We start from the raw sequence: 12,402 nt of genomic DNA, 5'->3' as shown, positions 1-12,402 counted from the left end.
GCTAGGACTTCCAATAATATGTTGAATAGAAGTGGTGAGAGTAGACAACATTATCTTGTTCCAGATCTTAGATGAGAAGCTTTCATTATTTCACCATTGAGAATGATGTTAGCTGTGGATTTGTTGTACATGGCTATTATTATGCTGAGATATGTTCTCTTTGTATCCAGTTTTTTGGGGGTTTTCATCATAAATGTATATTGAATCATATCAAATGCTTTCTTGGAATCTAATGATATAATCATATTGTTTTTATCTGTTGATGTGGTGAATTATGTTGGTTGATTTTTAGATGTTGAGACACTTGTGTCTCTGGTGTGAATCCCACTTGGTCATGGTGTATATTCTTTTCAATGCATAGTTGGACTCTGTTTGCTAAGGCTTTATTGTGGGTTTTTCATCTGTTTTCATCAGGTACATTGACTTGTAACTTTCTTTTTAGTGTTGTCTTTGCTTTTGATATTATAATAATGCTTGCCTCATGTAATGTATTTGGAAATATTCTTTCTTTTTCAATATTTTTGAAGAGCTTGTGCAAGAGAGATATTAGTTCATCTTTGAAGATTTCTTAGAACTTACTTATGAAGCCATCTGGTCCTGGATTTTTGTTTTTGGGCAAGTTTTGATTACTGTTTCAATTTCTTTGTGGTGACTCCAGACCTGTTTCAGGTATCTGGTAGAACTGAAAGTAAGTCCGGTGAGGGACCAAGTCTCTGGGACCTCACCTCACCCAGGAGTGGTGGCCTTTCCCATTTTTGATAGAAATAAGGATACAAAGAAAACAGCACTTGTACTTAACTTCAGTATCAGGAGGACAGAAAGAGATACCAAACATCATAGAGGTCTTTTCTACACTACTAATTGTAGTTTACAAGAGAAGATGCAACAGGGAACTTCTTAGATGTGCTTTCTTCTTTCCCTTTGCATGTAGTATTGGTAACAAGAGCATTAAAAATACTGCCCACAAATCATTGCTTAACAATTACCTGCAAATTATTACTTATCTCTCCATCCCTTGTAACTTTTTTTAATTTAAATTTTATTTTTATATTCCACATACAGTTACAACCCCCTTATTTTGAGCCCAATCCCTCCTTTCCTCGTCCCCCACCCCCCCATAGAACGTCTCTGGTTCATAGTTGTTTGTTGATTTTGATATTTTCTTTCTTATAGTTATTCTTTTTCCTGGTCCCTTATTTAAGTTTTCTAGATTCCCGCTATGAGTGAGACTATCCGGTATTTTTCTTTTTCTTTCGGCTTATTTCGCTGAGCATGATCCCTTCCAGCTCCATCCATGTTGCTGCAAATTGCATGTGCTTATCTTTTTTGAATGCTGAGTAATATCCCATGGTGTATGATCCAGCAATTCCACTCCTAGGTATTTACCCAAATGACACAGAAACATCAATTCCAAGAAGCACCTGCACCCCTATGTTTATAGCAGCACTATTTACAATAGCTAAGCTTTGGAAACAACCCAAATACCCAAAAATAGATGACTGGATCAAGAAGATGTGGTAACTTTTTTGTTTTAACCAATATTCCAGTGTTACAAAGTAAAACAGTTGCTGTACCACAGACTTGACAGACCCAGTTGGTGCACATGGAACTTAAGAAGAACACTGAACTTACTCTGACCTTATCTTTGTTATAAAACTAAGATCTTCCCCTCTGGGAGGTATTTGTTCTCCATTTTCTGAACATTTGACACATGAAGAGGTATGTTCTCCTATTACAACTGCTCCAGGTTGCTCCAAAACTCTTCCCTTCCCCCATCTAGAAAGAATAATGTCATCCTTATGTTAGGCTTCTTGTGGCCTATATGAGTGAGAGGATGTCATCCTTATTTCAATCTTGAGTAGGAACTCATGTACCAATTACTGCCTGCTGGTAACAAATATATTCTGATTTTTAAATTTTCAGGCCACATCTATAGTTTTTGATCCTATGTTCATTGCAGCACTATTTACATAGGCCAATTTACAAAAATAACCTAAGTCCCCTAGGATAGATTAGTGGATTAAGATGTGGTATATATACAGAACAAAATACTGCTCACCTGTTAAAGGAGATGAAATCTTACCATTTGTAGCAACATGAATGGGACTTAAGGGGGTTATACTAAGTGAATAAGGCAGGAGAAAGATAAATACTGGGCAGTTTCATGCATATGTGGAATACAGGACAAAACAAAGGGTCAGACAAAATCAAATTAAAACAAACCCTAGAAGTATCATTGTAGAATTGAGGCTACCAGAGTGGGAGGGGAATGGTGGAGAGCAAAGTATGGAGAGGGGAGTCAATGGTTTATGGTGAAGAAACAAACTGTGCTTGCTTTTCAGCCTTGGATTTGTACCAGGGACTTGGGGAACATGGAAGGAGACACTTAAACGAGACAGAGACATGGGTGAGAGACCCATGGGGAGGTTGATAATGGCAGCCTTTATCTTGATTTGTATTTTGATTTTGCTCCTTTTGTCCCAGACTTGCCTGGCCCCTGCTGGGTTACTCACCAGAAGGTGCCTTAGACTTGTGGTAGGCTTTTGGGCCTTAGTGGCCCTGCTTTGGGTCAGCACTGTTTGGCTGGACATTTACCTATGAGGGGATGGGTAACATTGGGCGCTTCATGGGGAAACTATTTTAACTATATACTTTTTCTTCTCTCTATTGCATACTAATTGTATAAAAGTTCTTTTCCATTTAAGGTATTTCACATTAGAGTATATTTTGATGTGGTGGATGGCAGAAACAATTTAGAGTGTGTAGGTTTGGGGGTCCCAGAGTCACTGTCCTTCTGCCCAATACCACACCAAAATTGAGCATGGTAGAGCTAGAAGGATCAATTTATGCAAATAATAGTGAATGGTATCAAAATGCTAATCTAGGAAAAGTTGTCATTGGAATACCAATGAAACACCAAATAAGGTTTTGCTATATTAATGAAAGAACTTGTGCTTGAATACATAGAGTTCACATATTGTTTTATTCACAAGGAATTGTTGGTAATAAAAATTATGCCTCTGAATTCTGAATCAGCACTGAAGGAAACATTGAAAATTTTAAAAATGATCAAACTGCAACCATTTATTACATGTATTTTGAATGAGCTATTCAAAAAAATAATGCATACACAACTATATTGCCACACATTTCGATGATAATTATCCAGTTTTTTTAAAAATGAAAGGTAAGACTGTAACCAGAAGACTGGAGTTCGAGTCACCTGTTACCACCTAATGCCAATAGAAACAGGAATTGAATCTTTAAGGTGCTCTTCAATCCGACAGTGGAAGATGGGGAGTTAACACCCTAAAGAAAGCATTCCATTCCATTTCATTTCATTTCCAGCTGAGTTTTTTAGTGACTTGAACAGACAGTTTAGGAGTAAGCAGGCCTTCACTGCTGCCAAGAGACTGTGATGTCCAGCCCCCGGAGTTCCTAGGCCTGGACACCTGGCCTCACTCTCATCCTACTGTGCTGAGTCTGGTCCTCAGATAGCACTGGCTCCCTATACTCTGTCAGATGAGTTCTTGGGCTGGAAAATTAACTCAGAGTGAACAGGCAATAAACGATGTGTCTGCAGATTTCCTAAAATACCATGTGTAGTGTCTTACCTGATCTCCTCCCCCTCCTTAGCCCTATCAGGACCTTTTCTTGATTCACCAATAATGCCTATAAACAGACCATTTCTATAGTTTAAGTGTTCTCAGAGGTGGCTAGCCATGAGCAAATGGGGTGGCCAGCCACGAGGAGGTGGTCCCCAGGGGCCAGTCTCCTCACCCGGTAGGCACCTCCTCAGGACTGGCCAGAAGTATAGATAAATCACCTTGGCAGTTGAAATGGGCCCTGTACAAAATAGAAGGGACCTTGGACAGATACAGTGTTCTCAAGGTAGCGGGAGCTATGGGGTTGGTGTTTCTCAGAACTCTCTGAGAGTCTATGTGGAAATAGGAACCCAAGGTCTGGAAGTGACAGAGGGATGCACAGGCCCTGCAAGAATGTGAAGTGACTGGAGGAAGAGATAGAGGGATACCTACCTGCTGCTCCAAAGGTGCCAGCGTCCTCCTCCAGAGAGGAAGGTGATGCTGGCCCCTTGCTCCAAGCTTGCCCAGTGGTGGTAGACCAACCTGCCACTCCAGAGACCTCAGATTCCATTTCTGCAGGGAAGAGGAGGCTGGCCCCATGTTCCAGGCACACCTAGTGGTGAAAGAGAAGATGGAGCACTAGCAGCCCATGGCCCTGGGGGATCAGGCAGCTGGGCCACCACAGATGGTGGGGTTCACCACATATTGCCCATACACACAAGCAGAACTAGTAATCTTGGGTAAACAGTTCAGTCAGAAACCAGGAGAACTCTTGGCAGCTTGGCTGCTGTGTTTATGGGACCTGGGAGTGGATGGAATTATTTACATGGTACAGGAGATGGATAAACTGGCTTCAGAGACACTGTACCCATTACTGAGACAGAAGCTGCAGAACAGATGGTGGTATAGCCAGGGTGATCACTCTCTGTTGGAATGGTAAATGGCTGCTGTGTGAACAGTATGGGCTGATGTGGGAGATGTGCCAGAAACCATGAATAAATGGCCAACTTACACTGAGCTTGTGTAGGTACTTCAGGAACTGGGAATATGGCAGTCTATGTTTAATGTAAACATTCATGGCCGTGACAATGAGCATATTACTGCTGGGATGAGGGATTTGGTATTGCAGAATGCCACTTTGTCCTCATTTTGGGTCCCTTAAGGCGATTCTGGCACCCTATGAGGGATGCCAAATAAATGACATCACCACAATGGTAGCCAGTTAGGGTTAAATTGAGAGCCTGCGCAATCAGAAGGGAATATGGGTAGCAACTGAAAACGATGGCCAAAAAAGGCAAGTAAGCCTTTTAAAAACACCTCATACCCAAATGTGGGTGGATCTATTGAGAACAGGTGTAAATTTCATCAAAATAGATGCATGGCCCAATGCATACTTGTTAGTTATGGAGACAACTGCGAGAGGACCAGCAGTTCACTCCCACGAGGAGACAGGCTTCAGTGAAGGGGAAAGCTGGGGACTCCAGGACCAAGGCACATGCTCTGTACTTGGAGTACAATTTGCTGCCAACCTCAGTCCAGAGGGTGGCCCTGTTCACTTTTGAATAGGATGAGGGCCGAGGGACCCATCCATAGGGGACGGGCGGGGGCTGGAGGCTATATGTGGAGCTGCTATCCACTAGTCTCCAACCATTGTGCAAAGGATTTTGGCCTTAGTAGATACAGGGGAGAATGTACTCTGTTATATGTGAACTCAGAGAAGTTTCAGGGGTCTGCTTGTTACAGTGATGGCTATGGAGACCAGAGTATCAAAGTGACAGCAGTGAGAATACCCCTGGGAACTGGGCAATTACCCCCAAAGGAGTATAAAGTATAGGTGTCACCAATCCCAGAGTACATCCTGGGGGAGGATGTTCTATGTGGCTTGTGGCTGGAGACCACAGCAGGAGAGTTTTGACTTAGGGTACATGAGGTGAAGGCAGTGTTGCATGGACATGCTAAGCATCTGCCCAGAAAACTGTCAGTCCCTAGGAAAGATACCAGTACTAAACAGCATCAGTTGCCAGGTGGCCATGGAGAGGTTATAGGCCACAGTAGCTGAGTTGGGGAAAGTGGGTATTGTGCATGCTGCCCATAACCCTATATAATTCGCCCATGTGGCTGGTAAAGAAACCTGATGGCTCTTGCCATATGACGGAAGATTACCGTGGGTTGAATAAAGTGGTTCCCCCCTCGCATGCAGCAATACCTTCAGCTCAGCAAACTTGCAGTCAGTGTGAGCTGTAGAACAATCCAGAACAGGTGCATATCCAGCACCGATTTAGCCAGGAAAATCAGAATAATCACCTGAACTATGAAGTCAGTTGCTTCCATTGGTCGGTCTTTTTTTCCTGCTATCAGGCACACTGCCATGATGAACATCTTTCACAGACATGCTTGACATTGAGGCCACACTTTGTCCCTAGGAAAAACTTCTATCAAAGCTTCATTATGCATTTCAATAGACTTTACTTTCAGTTGTAACATTGCCTGGAGCAAAGATGACCACCATGCCAGGTTTGAGAATACCAGCCTCAATTCTGATATAGTGCCAATTCCACCAATTTTGTAGATGTCCTAGAGGCACAGGCCTAAGTGCTTGTGAGCTGGACGAGTTGGTGGCAGGATGTAGTCCAGAGCTTCAAACAGCCTGGTTCTATGGGTATTGCCATTCTTATGGGTGACTTCCCACCCCTTGAATCAAAATATTTTAGTACTTGACTCCAGGATGTTGTCACTCTTCCTACTAGAAATTAGCAAAAATGCTACTGCCAGGGTTGTAGCCTATTTTCTTAATATAGGTACTGACTTCCTTAACAATTTTCTCATATCTCTTCCAACTAAACTATAGGGTGGCTTAGTGGAATCCATTTTGTTAACACCAACAATTAGTTCTTTCACACCCAGTGTGCAAGCCAGAAGGGCATGCTTATGGGTCTGCCCATTTTTGAAGCTACCAGCTTCAAATTCACCAAGACCAGCAGCTACATTCAGGAGAGAACAGTCAGCCAGAGATGTTTGTGATAAATTCTCTGTGTCCTGGGGCATCAATGATGGTCACATAATACTTGCTGGTCTCAAATTTCTACAGGAATATATCAATTGTGATACAACACCCACATTAGCTTTCAAGTTTTCAAACACCCAGGCACATTGAAGAAGTATTTTCCCATATCAGCAGCTCCCTTCTCTAATTTGTCAGTGGTTCTTTTGGCAATTTCACTACATTAGTAGATCAGATGACTGGTAGTATTGTCCAAATCAACGCGTCCAATGACAAGTTGATATGAGTTGATATGAGTCATTCCCTTTCCCATTTTGACTTAGTTTAATTGTGGCTTTCATGACTCATGGGGAAAAGCTGTTATAATTTCTTATTCCTAAATAAATCAAGGTACTAAAATCACGCCAAACAATTAGCAAACTAAAAGTACTCTAGTTTACATTGGATGCTTTCATTTAGAGAGTATGTTGGTGATTTTTACTAGACAAAATGATGCTTTTGATTTCCAGGAGGGAACTTTTCCTCCAAATAAGTTGTCATTTAGCTTCTGAAAATACCAACATAACAAAATCACCTTTCCTTTCTGCGGTTCAAATACCAATTTTAATTGATTTTACTTAAATTTAGGAAATAGTGGTAAATGACATAGTAAGATTGAAATGAATATTTTGGATTATAAAAAAAAAATTAAATATTCTAACCAGAAGTAGTGTTGCTATCCTGAGATGGCAGTTTAGTTTGTCTCAAAATGTCCTGCTTAGATTTAATTGTTTAGTCACAAATATGTGTTATACAGTTTCATTTTGATGTTGAAAATATGATGTTTGAAGTAAAATTGTTGTGTTGACAACACCTCACTGATAAATGGGATTCATGGAGCAAGCTGTAGGATGCAGGACACTGCCAAAGAGCAAGATCCTGACCTTATTATTGATAGAATAATTATACAGCATCAGTTGTGAGGTGATGAAGGACAAAAAGAAAAGTGAAGGGTGAAACTAGAAAACATGCTCTGTCTTCCATAGTATCATGTGTTGTGAGTCTGCCCTCCTGGCACTTCTCATCTGCTTGATGACTTGGTATTGTAATTGAGATCAAGTTCCCCAGCCATGGTTTCAATCTTATCAAAAAGGTGTTCCACTGATCAGCTTCTGGAGTCCCTTGTCATACATCAGCCCTTGGCCTCCCTGGTGTTCCCGGTCATACCTCATGATGCACAGCCTTCCCAGAGTGAACAAGCTTTATCCTCTTCGTTGATCTGAAAGGTACCTTGTAAGGTTTGGCTCCTATGACTGACCGGGCACTTCTGAACTTGTATAGGAATACAGAAGTGCAGGTAACAAAAATGGTGGCCAAACAGGCTGCTTAGTATTAGCAGACCCACCTAAAATAATAAAGACAATATAATTAGTAACTATGAAATGGACTATTACAAGAAATATCATAGTAGTTTGAGATCATTTTAGTCTGAAGTTTCTGGTTATCATCATTGCTGACCCACATATACAATTGTTAAAATACAATATTCTGGGCATCCCCATTGGCACAGTTGTGAAGCTGTCCACATCCTCTACAGCACTGGTTCAATTCCCGGAGGGCCAGGGAGATACCCACATAGTGCGGCAGACCTCTCCTGTCTTGCCCACTGCTCCCCTCAGCAGTGTGTTTCGTCAGTCTGCCTTTCTGCTCCCCACTCTGTCCCTGGTAAATCCTCTCACCCTCCCATACCTTGGGCCTGTATCCCAGCTCTTGTATAAATAAATAAAATCTTTGAAAAAAAAAGAATCTCTTAAAAAATAAAATACAATTTTCTGTTTACTTCTTGAGAACAAGCTATAATATTGAATTTCTTCATTGGAATTCATCAAGTGGTGATATTTGTTAATAAAATTATTAAAATACAGTTAGTATAATTATTAAATAATCCTTAGTAATATTCAGGGCAGAATGAGGGGCACCTCAGGACTGCCAAACCTGCTTGCTCTAAATAGGTCCTGCTATACACTGCATCAAGACAGATGCTGCAGCAGCGCTCAACCGCTGTGCCACCAGGGGAGGCCCTCTTTTTTTTTTTTTAAATAAAGATTGATTTATTTATGCATACAAGAGCTGGGGTGCAGGCCAGAGGTGCGGGGGGAGGGGTGAGAGAACTCACCAGAGATTTTGGGGAACAGGACAGATCCAGTAGAGGTATGCTGCGCCATGTGGGTCACCTCCCTGGCTGGGAATCAAACTTGTGCTGCAGTGGCTACAGATAGGTCCATGGTGCTGATGCTTAACCCCTTGCACTACTGGGGGGGGGGCCCTTTTACTCAGTCTTCTTTAGCTTGTGCTCCCTGGCCAGCTCCACCTTTCCTCAGGGAGTAAATGAAGTTATCAGTTTTTTTCCACCCTCCCACCATTTAGCATCAATGATCAACACCTGTGGTCTTCCATGTGTGCCTAATGGCGGCACCTGGTGTATGGCGCCGGTGTGGGTAAGTGCGCGCACCTGAGTGTGGAGGCTGAGCATATAAGGGCAGGGACCCAGCAGAGAACAGAGCGCAGTAGCAGAGGGCAGTGCAGCGGAGTGCATTAGAGACCAAGAGAGACCACCAGAGAATATCAGAGAGCCCAGAAAGAGCAAAGATTTGCAGGGGACTGGGAGGCCTGACAGCCTTCCGGGCCCCCAGGGCTCCCTGCTCATCCTGCACCTGGTTGCCTCACTACAAATGGTGGAGGAAGATCATTAAAAGCCTGAAAAAGCCACCGAGGGTTCCAGGACTCCTCCTTTACCCCGTCTGCTAGAATCATAGAGAACCTGCCCTGTGGCCTTTCTGTCGTTACACCATTATAGAGTAATCCCCAGCAAGTCTTCACTCTTCCTGGGCTCTCTGGAGTTCTCTCTTGGCCTTTGCTTCTCTGATCCTTTCGCTCTGTTGTTTCCGCAATTTCACGCTCTCTCTCTTTTCACTCTGCTCTTCTGCTGGTGTCCCCGTGACACTGCCCTTATAGGCCCAGTCTCAGCCCAGGTGAACCCACCTACGTATGCCCACACCCTATTCCAGGTGCCCGCCATTAGGCATGCATTCCGGATCACAGGAATCCATCATCAATCCTGATGTAGCCACATATCAATATGTCAATATTTTATAAAATCTCTGGGTGGCATATAAAAACTAAAAAACAAAGATTAAAAGGTTTTTGATTTCCAAACCTTGCAATAAAATTTTTAGTCAAAACTAGATAAAAAGATTATCTCTCAATTTCATGTTTAATAGTCATGTGTGGTTAGTAGCTACTGTATTGAATTGTGTAGATATCTGCAGAAATTAGACATTGCCTTAAAATATGGGGAAAATGATATTTTATGTTTTATGATTTAGTATCTATCAAGGCCGTAGGTGATTGTTACAGGCTAATGGCATAAAAAGACTGATTAATTCACTTACCCTACAGTTACTTTAATAAGGATTTTAAAAACCTTAACCAATTTTTATTTTCATATCAGAAAATTGGTATCATATGCACAAAATTATAATCCTGCCATCTCTTCCTAGAAAGAGTAGATTATTACTCTCCATCTAGCGATTCCACAGTACCCGGCACCCACCCAGCTTCTTTCAAAATTCGACTGTTCATGGAATTCTTTTCAGGCTCAGCCTGGAGGGTGATCACGCTCCCCTACTGCCTATGGGTTAGTCAGAGCACAGACCACCCAAGTGCCTATGGGCCAGTCAGAGCGCACACCAACTTTGATGCTGCATGGAATGTTTTAAACATTGAAACAACCATCGATAAAAAGGTGTATATGAGGTCACCATTGTCAATATTTTGACCAACCGTAGCAATGAACAGACAGGATATTGCCATCACCTAAAGGCCAAAAAGAAACTTGCATCAGCAATGAAATCAGCCTTGTACAGTCACCTGCAGACAATGATTTTTGGACCTATTGAAAACACTTCCTCAATATGAGGCTTTAATGCTGAGAGCCTCCATGAAGGGACTGAGAACTGATGAGGAATCTTTCATTGAGATAATTTGCTTCAGGACAAACCAGGAGATGCAGGAGACTGTCTACAGGAAAATATACAAGACAGATCTGGAGGGCAATATTTCTGACACTTCTAGTGACTTTCACAACCTGCTAGTTGCCCTTGCAAAGGGTAGAAGGGCAGAAGAGGGCTCTGTCTTTGATTATGAACTGATTGACCAAGATGCCCAGGATATTTATGATGCTGGATTTCCTCATTTGTGGCACAAACTCAGTGTTTGCAGCACCTACTTGATCTGTTCCACATCTTGGGTGGCAAAGGGAACTGGAGCTCATGCTAACCTGCTGGGCCATGACTAATAAAGTTCTGTCTCTAACCCAGGATTCTGTGTCAATCTGCCAGAGTCCACAAAATTGTGACAAGCTCACATGTAGGCTGGGTAGCTGAGTAAAATATCAGCCTTTGCACAATTCTTGAGAAAACAAAACAATTGAAACTAGTTGGCATATCCTGAGAAGCAGCCTACACCCCGAGTATGGGAAAGAGGCAAAGTCACCACTAGGGTGTGGATTGAAGGGGTGAGAAATGTAGAAGTCTGAGAAAAAAGCACATTTTTATTTTGTAACAACTACTAATCCATTTATTTCTGACTCTTTAAACCTGGATCTCAAAATAAAAGACATGGGCTAATAGTAATTTTGGTCAAAACCAAACCACAACAAAACACCTGAAGACACAGAGATGCAGGTTCTTCAGAATAGATACCTAACTAGCTTTGTAACCTTTACCAGTTTTTCCTCACTTATTGGTTCTAAAAGACTACACATTATTCTTCTTTTTCATGGTAAAGCCACCCCCTTGTTCTTCCTTTCCCAATCCCCAAATCAGTAAAATTTTTAGTTAAAACTGATCTATCTCACACCCAAATCCCACCCACCCCCATCTTCACAACATGACATACCTCTCAAACTCACCCCCCACCACAAGCTTTCTCTTCCCCTCCACACACACTCTGCTATGAAAGGTTTACACTGTGTCATGGAATTTTCATTTATTTGAAAATTATATGGAATACTTCTGAGTCCATTCTCCAGCTATTTTTTTCATACTTCCGCCTATCCTTTTCGTAGATCTTCACAATTTTGTGAACCAAAGCATCATCTGGATTGGGATTACATGACACAGAACAGATGGATAATAACACTTTGGAAATGGTAAGTGCTGGTGACCACTTGGATCTAAGTATGTCCAGACAGATGCTTCTGTTTCTGTTAATCTTCAGATGGTAAATTTGGGTGGTGAAAGCAATCTTGGGTGGTTTGTAGGGGTAATTTGATGGAAAATGGATCATCAGGAAGAGTTCTCTTCCACGGTAGGGGCTGTTGTTGTGTCCCATTATTGTCTGTCAGTGGGACATATGGAGTCCCACAGGCCCTGCAGAGCACTGAGAAGGGGGGAGATCTTGCCACAGGTCTAGGAGTTCTTTGTAGATGCGCTTTAGGGTCATCATCGGCAACACATGGCCAGTCCTTTGTGTAGGGCCTGGGGACTGGTAGGAGACAGTGGTGGTGATCCCCAGGTGGGAGGAGCAGCGAAAGAACATGTGGGCAGGTGGGTGGGCCAAGGTCTGGCTGGGGAGTTGAAGGGGGTGTTGGGGGAAGGGGATGGTGTCGAAGCGGGGGACTGAGAAAGATGGGAATCTGGTGGTGCATCGGAACTGATGGGCTACTGGACATCTGTGGATCCCGGTTGCTGCAGCCTTCTGGGTGCTGTGAGTTGGAGACTTCGCCGCCTAGATGCTGGGTAGCCTGGAAGCCCACCTCCTCTGAGACACTGCCAT

General features: G+C 42.6%; 1 pseudogene across 1 annotated transcript; it reads right to left on the bottom strand.

Moving 5' to 3' along the window:
* Positions 1-11,624: 11,624 nt before the first annotated feature.
* Positions 11,625-12,069, bottom strand: LOC311187585 (ubiquitin-conjugating enzyme E2 D2-like; annotated as a pseudogene). Its single transcript has one exon. The product of its transcript is annotated as a ubiquitin-conjugating enzyme E2 D2-like (transcript).
* Between the last annotated feature and the right edge of the window lie 333 nt (positions 12,070-12,402).

The sequence above is a fragment of the Talpa europaea genome (assembly GCF_964194135.1).
Source record: "Talpa europaea genome assembly, chromosome: X".
Taxonomy (NCBI): domain Eukaryota; kingdom Metazoa; phylum Chordata; class Mammalia; order Eulipotyphla; family Talpidae; genus Talpa; species Talpa europaea.
This window is presented reverse-complemented; position numbering and strand designations above follow the sequence as displayed.